A 12,850-nucleotide genomic window follows, 5' to 3' on the forward strand; every position below is an offset into this window, starting at 1 on the left:
GACTCCATTTTTCTGTCTGTTTCTGTTTGTGTCTGTTCATCTGTCTCTGTGTGTCTGTCTGTCTGTCTCTGTGTTTCTCTGTATTTTTCTGTGTCTGTCTCTGTCTGTTCGTCTGTCGGTCTCTCTGTGTGTCTGTCTGTCTTCATCTGTCTCTCTGTGTGTCTCAATCTCTATCTGTCTCTGTCCGTTTGTCTCTCTGTCTATGTCTCACTCTGTATTTGTCTCTGTCTGTCTGTCCATCCGTCTGTCTGTCTCTGACTCCTTTTTTCTCTTTTACCGTTTCTCTGTCTGTATGGTTCTGTCTGTACGTCTGTCTGTCCCTGTCTGACTCTGTGTCTCTCTGTGTCTGTCCATTTGTCTGTCTCTCTGTCTGCCTCTGTCTGTCCATTTGTCTGTCCATCTGTCTGTCTGTTTCTCTGTCTATTTCTCTGTCTGTCTGTCTGTCTGTCTGTCTGTCTGTCTGTCTGTCTCTGTTCATCTGTCTCTCTGTGTCTGTCTGTCTGTCTGTCTATCTCTATTTCTGTCTGTCTCTATTTCTCTTTGTCATTTTCTGTCTGTCTGTTTCTCCGTCGGTCTGTTTATCTCTGTGTCTGTCTTTCTGTCTCTATGTCCATTTGTGTCTTTGTCTGTGTCTGTCTGTCTCTGGTTATCTGTCTGTGTCTGTCTGTCTCTCTGTCCATTTGTCTGTCTCTGTCTGTGTCTGTCTGTCTGTCTCTCTGTCTCTTTCTGGGTCTGTCTGTCTGTCTCTGACTCCATTTTTTTGTGTTTGTGTCTGTGTCTCTGTCTGTCTGTCCCTGTATCTGTGTGTTTGTCTGTCTCTGTCTTTCTCTATCTGTGTGTCTGTCTTTCTCTGTGTCTGACTGTCTCTGTTCATCTGTCTCTCTGTGTTTCTCTCTATATATTTGTCTCTGTCTCTTTGTCTGTCTGTCTGTCCCTGTCTGTGTGTCTCTCGGTCTCTATTTGTCTCTTTGTCTATCTCTATGTCCATGTCTGTCTCTGTATGTCTGTCTCTGTTCATCTGTCTCTCTGTGTCTGTCTGTCTGTATCTCTCTGCCTATCACTCTGTGTCTATTTTTCTGTTTCTGTCTGTGTGTCTGTCCGTGTTCATCTACCTCTCTGTGTGTCTGTCTGTCTCTTGTGTTTCTCTGTATTTGTCTCTGTCTCTCTGTGTCCATCTGTCTGTCTATGTCTGTGAGTCTGTCTGTCTGTGTTCATCTGTCTCTCTCTGTCTGTTTGTCTCTGTCTCTGTCTGTCCATCTGTCATTCTCTGTGTCCGTCTGTCTCTGTATCTGTTTGTCTCTGTCTATCTGTGTCTGTCTGTCTCTGTATCTGTCTCTCTGTCCATGTCTGTCTCTGTTCATCTCTCTCTCTCTGTCTCTGTGTCTGTCTGTCTCTCTCTCTGTCTCTGTCTGTCTGTCTCTATATTTATCTGTCTGTATCTCTCTGTGTGTCTCTGTCTGTCTCTATATTTGTCTGTATCTCTCTGTCTGTCTGTCTGTGTCTGTCTGTCTATTTTTCTCTCTCTGTCTGTGTCTGTCCCTGTTCATCTGCCTCTCTGTGTGTCTGTCTGTCTCTTGTGTTTCTCTGTATTTGTGTCTGTCTCTCCATCTCTCTCTGTCTGTGTGTCTCTCTGTGTCTCTCTCTCTCTCTGTTTATCTGTTTCTGTCTGTGTTTTGTCTGTCTCTCTGTCTCTGTCTGTCCCTCTGTTATTCTCTCTGTCTCTGTCTCTCTGAGTCTGTCTGTCTGTTCATCTCTCTCTCTGTGTCTGTCTGTCTGTCTCTCTGTCTGTCTCTGTCTGTCTGTCTATATTTGTATTTCTGTATCTCTCTGTCTGTCTCTCTGTGTCTGTCTATTTTTCCCTCTCTGTCTCTCTGTGTGTCTGTCCCTGTTTATCTGCCTGTCTGTGTGTCTGTCTGTCTCTGTCTCTCTGTCTCTCTCTGTCTATCTGTGTGTCTGTCTGTGTGTCTGTCTCTGACTCCATTCCTCTGTCTTTCTGGCTGCGTTTCCTCTCTGTCTGTCTGTCTGTCTATCCCCCCTCCTCCCCCGCCCCCCCACACCCCCTCTTTCTCAGCTCTGTGCCCCCCACCCCACAGGTCCGGCCTTTTCCCCTTCCTCTCCCCTCCTCCTCCTCCTCCTCCTCCTCCTCCTCTCTCTTTCCTTCCAGAACTTTCTCTTAGGCCGTTTCTCCCTCCCCCTCCCCAGCATCCCCCCCTTCCCAGCCTGGCCTGGTGGGGGGGATTCAGGGTCTCCCCATCCCCCTCTCCCCGACCCCCACCCCCTCTTTTTCTTCCCTGCTTCCCCTCCCTCCTTTTCCCACTGACACCCCCCCTCAGCCCAGGTTGTGTGGGGCGGAGCTGAGGCTCAGGCCGCAGCGTGGCAGGATGGGGACATCTGGGCCTGGGCGGATAAAAGAGGAGCCCGCAAGCTGTGCTGTGCTGTCTGGAGACACAGGACAGAGAGACAGACAGACAGACAGACAGACCAGGTGAGGGGGCCTGGACGAGGGGTGGAGGGGGGTGAGGGGATCTTGGGGTACAGGGGATCCTGAGAGGGGGGAAAGGGGGAGGTGTAGGGATTTGGGGGTTCTGGGGGTCAAGGAGGAGAGGTTAGGGGTCAGGGAGATGCAGGGGGAAACATGGTCAATCCTGGGGTTCCCAGGACCCCAAAGTTCATTGGGGGGAAAGCACAAGGATTCCTGGGAAGAGGGGGTCAAAGGCCCAGAGAGCAAAGGTCCTGGGGTGCAGCCAGCAAAGGAGTTCAAAGGTCAAGGAGGGGGGAGACAGAGGTCAGGGGAGGGCGGACACCTGGGACATGGGCAAGATCAGGGAGCCAAGGCCCTGGGGTGCAAAGTTCAGGGGTAAGGGAGTCAGGAAGAGGGGGAATGGGAAGTTCAGGGGTGCAGGGATCAGAGGTCACCAATCTGGGGGGTGAGGGAAGGCATCTGTCACGGGGGTCCTGGGTCCTAGGTTCCCCCAAGTTCAGAGGGGAAAAGCCCAGGGAGCAAAGGTCCTGGGGTGCAGAGTTCAGGGGGTGCAGGGGTCACAGGTCACAGGAATCTGGGGTACCAGGGTCCCAGGGCCCAGAGGTAATGGAAAACCCACCTTAGGGGTGCAGGGTGTCATGGTCCTCCTCTTCCTCCTCCTCTTTCTCCTGTCCTCCTCCTCTTTCTCTTCTTCCTTCTCCTCTTCCTCTCTTCCTCCTCCTCCTCTTCCTCCCCATCCATCCATCCATCTACCCATCCATCCATCTACCTATCCATCCACCCATCCATCCATCCACCCATCCTCCCATCCATCCATCCATCCATCCACCCATCCACCCACCCACCCACCCATCCACCCATCCACCCACCCATCCATCCATCCACCACCCATCCATCCATCCATCCATCTGCCCATCCACCCATCCATCCACCCATCCATCCATCCATCTACCCATCCATCCATCCACCCATCCATCCACCCATTCATCCACACATCCATCCATTCATCCACCCATCCATCCATCCACCCACCCACCCACCCATCCATCCACCCATTCATCCATCCATGAAGCCACGCCCCCTGTGGCTGGTCCAACCCATTCTCTTCCTCCTCCTTTTCCTCCTCTTTTCCTCCTCCTCCTCCTCCTTTCCTTCCTCCTCATTGTTATTACTATTATTCTCATCATAGTTATTATTATTACTGTTATTGACATTGTTGTTTTTACTATCATGGTTGTTACTGTTATTGTTAATATGATGGTTATGATCATCATTATTGTCATGGTTATTACTATTATGGGTATTGTGGTTATTATTGTTATTGTTGTCATGATGTTTGGGTTATTGTTATGATTGTTATTGTTGTTATTGTTACTATGGTGATGGTTATTATTATGGTTACTGCTATTGTTGTCATGATGGTTATTATTGTTATTGTTGTTGTCATTGTTATTATTATAGTTATTATTGTTGCCATGGTTATTACTATTATGGGTATTATGGTTATTATTGTTATCGTTGTTATTATTGTCATTGTTATTGTTATTATAGTTGTTATTGTTGTCATGATTATTATTGTCATTGCTATTGTTATTATAGTTATTATTATTGTCACAATGGTTATTGTTGTTGTTGTTCTTGTTACTGTGGTGGTGACGGTCGTTGGCATATTCTTCGCCAAGCCTTCCTTGTTGCTCAGGAGGCTGAGATCTGGAGGATCGTGGTTCAAAGCCACCTCCACCCCCTCTCCCCACCCCCCCCCAGGACCAACCGAGAGACCCGGATCTCCAGTGAACCCCCCAACCTGGAAAGGTAGGTGAGGAGCTCCGGCCCCGGGTTCGCGTCCTGGGGAGGGGGGGCTGATGGAGGTGGGAGGAAGAGGAGGAGGAGGAGGAGGAGGGTGATGGGTGATAGGAAGCCAGGGGGAAATGGGGTGCTGAGTACTTAGTATTTAGTACTGGGGAGGGGGGAGGGGGGATGGACAATGACAGAAACAGACAGACAGACAGAAGAGATACACAGACAGATGTAGACAGACAGCCAGACAGACACAGACATGACACAGAGAGAGAGAGAGACACAGACAGACAGACCAAGATGTGCAGACAGACAGGGAGAGACAGAGACAGGACAGACAGACACACAGACAGACATACAGACAGACAGAGACACAGAGACTGAGAGAGAGACAGAGACAGAAGAGACAGACAGGCACAGACAGTCAAACTGAGCCAGGACAGATAGACAGAGACACAGAGACAGGAAGAGACAGATGGACACAGGCACAGACAGAGACGGAGACAGAGAGACAGAGATGGACGTGAGAGAAACTGGCACAGACAGACACAGAGAGACAGACAGACAGACAAAGAGACAGAAGAGAGACAAGACAGGGAGAGACAGATGCACCGAGACAGATAGACATAGAGACAGATATACAGAGGCACAGAGAGACGGGCAGACAGACACAGACAGACAGAGACAAGTGACAGATGGAGAGAGAAAAGAGACAGACAGAGACAGGAAGATAGAGACAGACAGACAGACAGACACAGACAGACTAATATGAGACAGGCAGATGTAGACATGGAGACAGGGAGAGACCGACAGAGGTAAATGGACAGACACAAGAGACAGACAGATGTGAACAGAGACAGACAGGAAGACACAGAGACAGAACAGACAGACAGAAGAGACACACAGACAGATGTAGACACAGAGACGGACAGACAGAGCGAGACACACACAGACAGACGAAGATGTGCAGACAGACAGGGAGAGACAGACAGAGACAGGACAGACAGACAGAGACACACAGACAGAGACACAGACAGACAGAGACACAGACAGACAGACAGGGAAAGACAGATGGCAGAAACAGAAGAGACAGACAGGCACAGACAGACAAACTGAGCCAGGACAGATAGACAGAGACACAGAGACAGGAAGAGACAGACAGACACAGGCACAGACAGAGACAGAACAGACAGACAGAGATGGACATGAGAGAAACCGGCACAGACAGACACAGAGAGACAGACAGACAGAAAAGACAGAGAGAAGTGACAGATGGAGAGAGGTAGAAGAGACAGACAGACAGAGACAAGAAACAGACAGACAGCTGTAGACACAGAGACAGGAAGGGAGATGAACAGACATGGAGAGACAGCAGCAGACAGAGATAGACACAAGCACAGAGAGACAGACAGAGACAAGAGACAGACACAGAGACGGGCACAGACAGAGACAAACAGACAGAGACAGAACAGACTGACAGACAGACAGATGGAGACAGGGAGAGACCGACAGAGGTAGACAGACAGACAGACTGAGACACAGATGTGAACACAGAGACTGACAGGAAGAGACAGAGACAGGACAGACAGACACAAGAGACAGAACAGACACAGACAGACAGACAGAGATAAGAGACAGACAGACTCAGAGACAGACAGAGAGAGACAGATGGACAGACACGGAACAGATAGACACAGGGGCAGACTGACTGACAGAAGAGTCAGACACAGACTGAGACAGACAGACAGACATCAACATACAGACAGACATGAGACAGAGACAGACAGACAGACAGAGACAAGTGACAGATGGAGAGAGGCAGAAGAGACAGAACCAAGAAGACAGAGACAGACAGACAGAGAGACCAATGGACAGATAACAGACAGAGACAGAGAGGCAGACAGACAGAGACAGACAGAGGGAGACATGGAGACAGGGGGAGACCAACAGAGATAGACGGACAGACAGACAGACAGATAGGGAGAGACAGATGGATAGAGACAGACAGACACAGACAGAGACAGAGAGACAGAGACAGAGAAAAGACAGATGGACAGAGACAGGAAGACAGACACAGACAGAACAGACAGACAGACAGAGGCGGATGTGACAGAAACAGGCACAGACGGACAGACAGACACAAGAGACAGACATATGAATACAGAGACATACAGGAAGAGACAGAGATAGAACAGACAGACAGACAACAGAAGAGACAGACAGATGTAGTTACAGAGACGAAAAGACAGACACATGAGACAGAGAGAGACACACAGACAGACGAAGATGTACAGACAGACGGAGACACACAGAACACACACAGACAGAGACACAGAGAAAGACAGATGGACAGAGACAGAAGAGACACAGACAGAGAGACACAGACAGACATGAGCCAGAGATACAGACATGACTGACAGACAGACGGAGACAGACAGAATCAGAAGAGACAGACAGGCACAGACAGACAAACTGAGCCAGGACAGATAGACAGACATAGACACAGAGACAGGAAGAGACAGACAGACACAGGTACAGACAGACAGAGAGACAGACAAAGAGAAGAGACAAAAGACAGACAGACAGACACAGATGTACACAAAGAGACATACAGGGAGAGACAGATGCACCGAGACAGACAGACAAAGAGAACAGACAGACACAGGCACAGAGAGACGGACAGAGAGAGAGAGAGACAAGTGACAGATGGAGAGAGACAGATGAGACAGACAGACAGACAGAGAACACAGACAGATGTAGACACAGAGACAGACAGGAAGAGACAGACAGACAGAGACAGACATGTAGACACAGAGAGAAGAAACAGACTCAGACAGACAGACAGACAGACAGACAGAGGACACAGATGTAGACACAGAGACAGACAAGAAGAGACAGACAGTCAGAGACAGACATGTAGACACAGAGATAGAGAAGAAACAGACAGACGCAGGCACAGACAGATAGATGGGCAGACACAGAGGAGACAGATGGACAAACAGACACAGATAGAGACAAGTGACAGATGGACAGAGACAAGAGTCACACAGACAGACAGAGACAAAAGACAGACAAGTACAGACAGAAGAGAAAAGAGACAAACAGACACAGACAGGAAGACAGACGGGGACAGACAGACAGACTGAGACAGAAGAAACCGACACAGGCACAGAAAGACAGACTGAGAAGAGACAGACAGACACAGAGAGACAGAGACATGAGAGCCAATGGACAGACAAGAGACAGAAGAGACACAGACAGACAGACATATACACAGAGACAAAGACATGAGACAGACAGACAGATGGAGACAGAGACGGACAGAGGGAACAGACACAGACTGACAGACATGAGACTGATGGACAGACAAGAGACAGACACAGAGATGAGAGACAGAGCCAGACGGAGACACAGACACAGACAGGGAGAGATAGATGGACAGACCGAACAGACAGACAGACAGATGGAGACAGGGAGAGACCGACAGAGGTAGACGGACAGACAGACTGAGACAGACAGGAAGAGACAGAGACAGAATAGACAGACAGACACAAGAGACAGACAGAGACAGAACAAAAACAGACAGAGATAAGAGACAGACAGACAGGGAGACAGACAGACACAGGCAGACACAGAGACAGAGAGACAGATGGAAAGACACAGAACAGATAGACGCAGGGGCAGACAGACCGACAGAGAGAAGAGTCAGATACAGACAGACAGACAGACAGACAGACAGACGTCAACACAGAGACAGACATGAGACAGAGACAGACAGACACAAGTGACAGATGGAGAGAGGCAGAAGAGACAGACGAGCCAGGAAGACAGAAACAGACAGACAGACAGACAGACAGACAGAGGACACAGATGTAGACACAGAAACAGACAGACAGACACAGACTGAGACAGAAGACACCCAGACAGACAGACAGACAGATGTACACACAGAGACACACAGGAAGAGAAACGGATAGAGACAGACACAGGCATAGACAGACAGACATAGAGACAAGAGACAGATGGACAGAGACAGAAGAGACAAAGAGACAGACAGGCACAGTCACAGACAGACAAACTCAGCCAGGACAGATAGACAGACATAGACACAGAGACAGGAAGAGACGGACGGACACAGGCACAGACAGACAGAGACAGAACAGACAGACAGACAGACAGACAGACAGAGATGGATGTGAGAGAAACTGGCACAGACAGACACAGAGAGACAGACAGACAAAGAGAAGAGACAGAAGAGACAGACAGGGACAGACAGACAGATGTACACACAGAGACAGACAGGGAGAGACAGATGCACAGAGACAGATAGACAAAGACAAGAGACAGACAGACAGACACAGACAAAGACAAGTGACAGATGGAGAGAGACAGACGAGACAGAGAGATGGAGCCAGGAAGACAGAGACAGACAGACAGAGGACACAGACAGATGTAGAGGCAGTGACAGGAAGAGACAGACGGACACAGGGACAGACAGACAGAGACAGGGACAGACAGACAGACAGAAGAGACAGACATGTAGACACAGAGACAGAGAAGAAACAGACTCAGACAGACAGACGCAGGCACAGACAGACATATGGGCAGACAGAGGAGACAGATGGACAGACAGACAGACACAGAGACAGGCAGGAAGGGAGATGGACAGACACGGAGAGACAGACAGACAGAGACAGAGACAGACAGGAAGAGACACAGACAGATGGACAGAGACAGGAAGACAGACAGACAGACAGAACAGACCAACAGAGATAGACACAGGCACAGAGAGACAGACAGACAGAGACAAGAGACAGACGGGGACAGACAGACTGAGACAGAAGAGACACCAAGACAGATAGACAGAGACAGACGGACAGACAGAAACAAAAGACACACAGAGACAGACTGAGACAGAAGAGATCCAGACAGACAGATGTACACACACAGACGGACAGGAAGAGAGTCGGACAGAGACAGAGACAAGAGACAGATGGACAGAGACAGACAGACATGAGACTGGTAGACAGACACAGGGAGAGACAGAGATAACAGACAGACGTCAACACAGACAGACAGAGACAAAAGACAGAGACAAACAGAGATGTGGAGACAGACAGACGTCAACACAGACAGTGATGGAACAGACAGACAGACAAGATCGATGGACAGACAAGAGACAGAGATAGAGAAACCCAGACAGACAGACGGAGATGTACAGACAGATGGAGACACAGAGATAGACAGGGAAAGACAAAACAGACAGACAGAGAGACATGAGACCAATGGACAGATAACAGACAGAGACAGAGAGACACAGACAGAGACAGACAGACAGACAGAGACACAGAGACAGGGAGAGACTGACAGAGGTAGATGGACAGAGACAGGCAGATGTCAACACAGACAGAACAGACAGACAGAGATAAGAGACAGAGACAGACACAGAGACAGACAGAGACACAGACAGACAGACACAGACAGACAGACAGACAGGGACACAGACAGACAGATACAGACAGACAGAGATAAGAGACAGAGGGAGACAGACATAAGAGACAGACACAGACAGACAGACACAGAGGCAGACAGGGAGAGACAGACCAGACAGACAGACATGAGACCAATGGACAGATAACAGACAGAGACAGAGAGGCAGACAGACAGACAGATAAGAGACAGACAGATAGATGTCAACACAGAGACAGACAGACAGGGAGACAGACAGACACAGACAAAGACAGACAGAAAGCTAAAGACAGAGAGATAGACATGGAGAGACAGATGGACAGAGACAGACAGACAGAGCAGGTCTTCCCGGTCTCTTTTTCCTTGTGTCTCTCGACTTCCTGATCATATTCCTGTTGGTTGGTGTTTTCCTTCTTCCTCTTCTGTCTCCTCTTCCTCTTCCATCTTCTCTTCCATCTCCTCTTCTTCTTCCATTTCCTCTTCCTCTTCCATCTCCTCTTCCGTCTCCTCTTCCATCTCCTCTTCCATCTCCTCTTCCGTCTCCTCTTCCCTCTTCTCTTCCTCTTCCGTCTCCTCTTCCATCTTCTCTTCTGTCTCCTCTTCCTCTTCCATCTCCTCTTCCTCTTCCGTCTCCTCTTCTGTCTCCTCTTCTGTCTCCTCTTCCATCTCCTCTTCCGTCTCCTCTTCCATCTCCTCTTCCGTCTCCTCTTCCATCTCCTCTTCCATCTCCTCTTCCTCTTCCATCTCCTCTTCCTCTCCTCTTCCATCTCCTCTTCCTCTCCTCTTCCTCTTCCATCTCCTCTTCCTCTCCTCTTCCTCTTCCGTCTCCTCTTCAATCTCCTCTTCCTCTTCCATCTCCTCTTCCTCTCCTCTTCATCTTCCGTCTCCTCTTCCATCTCCTCTTCCTCTTCCGTCTCCTCTTCCTCTTCTGTCTCCCCTTCTGTCTCCTCTTCCTCTTCCATCTCCTCTTCCATCTCCTCTTCCGTCTCCTCTTCCGTCTCCTCTTCCATCTGCCCTTCTGTCTCCTCTTCCTCTTCCATCTCCTCTTCCATCTCCTCTTCTGTCTCCTCTTCCTCTTCTGTCTCCTCTTCCATCTCCTCTTCCATCTTCTCTTCCATCTCCTCTTCCGTCTCCTCTTCCATCTCCTCTTCCATCTCCTTTTCCTCTTCCATCTCCTCTTCTGTGTCCTCTTCCATGTCCTCTTCCTCTTCCATCTCCTCTTCTATCTCCTCTCCGGTCTCCTCTTCCATCTCCTCTTCCTCTTCCATCTCCTTTTCCTCTTCCATCTCCTCTTCCTCTTCCATCTCCTTTTCCTCTTCCATCTCCTCTTCCTTCTCCTCTTCCATCTCCTTTTCCATCTCCTCTTCCTTCTCCTCTTCCATCTCCTCTTCCTCTCCCATCTCCTCTTCCATCTCCTCTTCCATCTCTTCCGTCTCCTCTTCCATCTCCTCTTCCTCTCCTGTCTCCTCTTCCATCTCCTCTTCCGTCTCCTTTTCCGTCTCCTCTTCCGTCTCCTCTTCCGTCTCCTCTTCCATCTCCTCTTCCATCTCCTCTTCCGTCTCCTCTTCCGTCTCCTCTTCCTCTTCCGTCTCCTCTTCCTTTTCCATCTCCTCTTCCGTCTCCTCTTCCGTCTCCTCTTCCATCTCCTCTTCTATCTCCTCTTCTGTCTCCTCTTCCATCTCCTCTTCCTCTTCCATCTCCTTTTCCTCTTCCATCTCCTCTTCTGTCTCCTCTTCCATCTCCTCTTCCTCTTCCATCTCCTTTTCCTCTTCCATCTCCTCTTCTGTCTCCTCTTCCATCTCCTCTTCCTCTTCCATCTCCTCTTTCATCTCCTCTTCCTCTTCCCCTTCCTCTTCCTCGTGTCCATGTCCTTCTTCCTCTTCCTGTTCTTCTGATACATCTCCTTCCTCTTCCCATTCTCCTTCCTCTTCCTCCCTGTTGTCTCCCTGACCCCCACAGGTTGCCTCACATCCTTGAACCTCCATCCCCGGGCCTCCAACTTCCAGCCTCCATCCCTGGGCCTCCACCCCCTTGGACCTCCATCTCCAGCCTCCACTCCTGGCCTCCATCCCCAGCCTCCACCCCATTTGGCCTACTTTCCTCTATCCACAGGGCCTCCATCCCTAGCCTCCACCCTCCTGGGCCTCCTTCCCTGGGCCTCCAACTTCCAGTCTCCATCCCCAGCCTCCACCCCATTAGGCCTCCATCCCTGGGCCTCCATCCCCAGCCTCCAATACCTCTGGGCCTCCTTCTCTGGCCTCCAACTTCCAGTCTCCATCCTCAGCCTCTACCTCTGGCCTCCACCTTCCTGGACCTCCATCCCCAGCCTCCATACCTGGCCTCTAACCCCGAGGCCCCCATCCCTGGACCTCCACTTCCCTTAGGCCTCCATCCCTGGGCCTCCAGCCCCTGGGCCTCCAACTTCCAGTCTCCTTCTTCAGCCTCCACCCCTATCCTCCACCCTGTTGGACCTCCATCCCCAGTCTCCACCCTGGCCTCTAATCCCTAGGCCTCCTTCCCTGGGCCTCCAAATTCCAGCCTCCATTTCCCTGGGCCTCCACCCCTGGGCCTCCATCCCCAGCCTCCCCCCCTCCATCCCAGCCCCAGGATGGGGGGCCCCCGCCCCTGGGCCTCGCTGCTGTTGCTGCTGCTCCTGTGTGGCCCCCACCCAGCCCCCGCCACCCGCTGCCCCAGGACCTGCGCCTGCTACGTCCCCACCGAGCTCCACTGCACCTTCCGCAGCATCAGGGCCGTGCCCCACGTGCTGGACCCCAAGATAGAGCGCGTGAACCTGGGGTGAGGCCTGGGGTGGGGGAAGGGGGGAAGGAAGGGAAGGAAGAGGAAGGAAGGAAGGAAGGAAGGAAGGAAAGAAGGAGGGAAGGAGGGAAGGAGGGAAAGAAGGAAGGAGAGAAGGAGGGAAGGAAGGAAGATGGAGGGAAGGAAGGGAGGATAGAAGGAAGGAAGGAAGGAGGGAAGGAAAGAAGGAGGGAGGGAAGGAAGGAGGGAGGGAAGGAAGGAGGGAGGGAGGGAAGGAAGGAAGGAAGGAGGGAAGGATGGAAGGAAGGAAGGAGGGAGAGAAGGAAGGAAGGAAGGAAGGAAGGA

This window comes from Dipodomys merriami, unplaced genomic scaffold, assembly GCF_024711535.1.
Source record: "Dipodomys merriami isolate MVZ:Mamm:240054 unplaced genomic scaffold, mDipMer1.0.p SCAF_66, whole genome shotgun sequence".
In the NCBI taxonomy this organism is placed as follows: Eukaryota; Metazoa; Chordata; class Mammalia; order Rodentia; family Heteromyidae; genus Dipodomys; species Dipodomys merriami.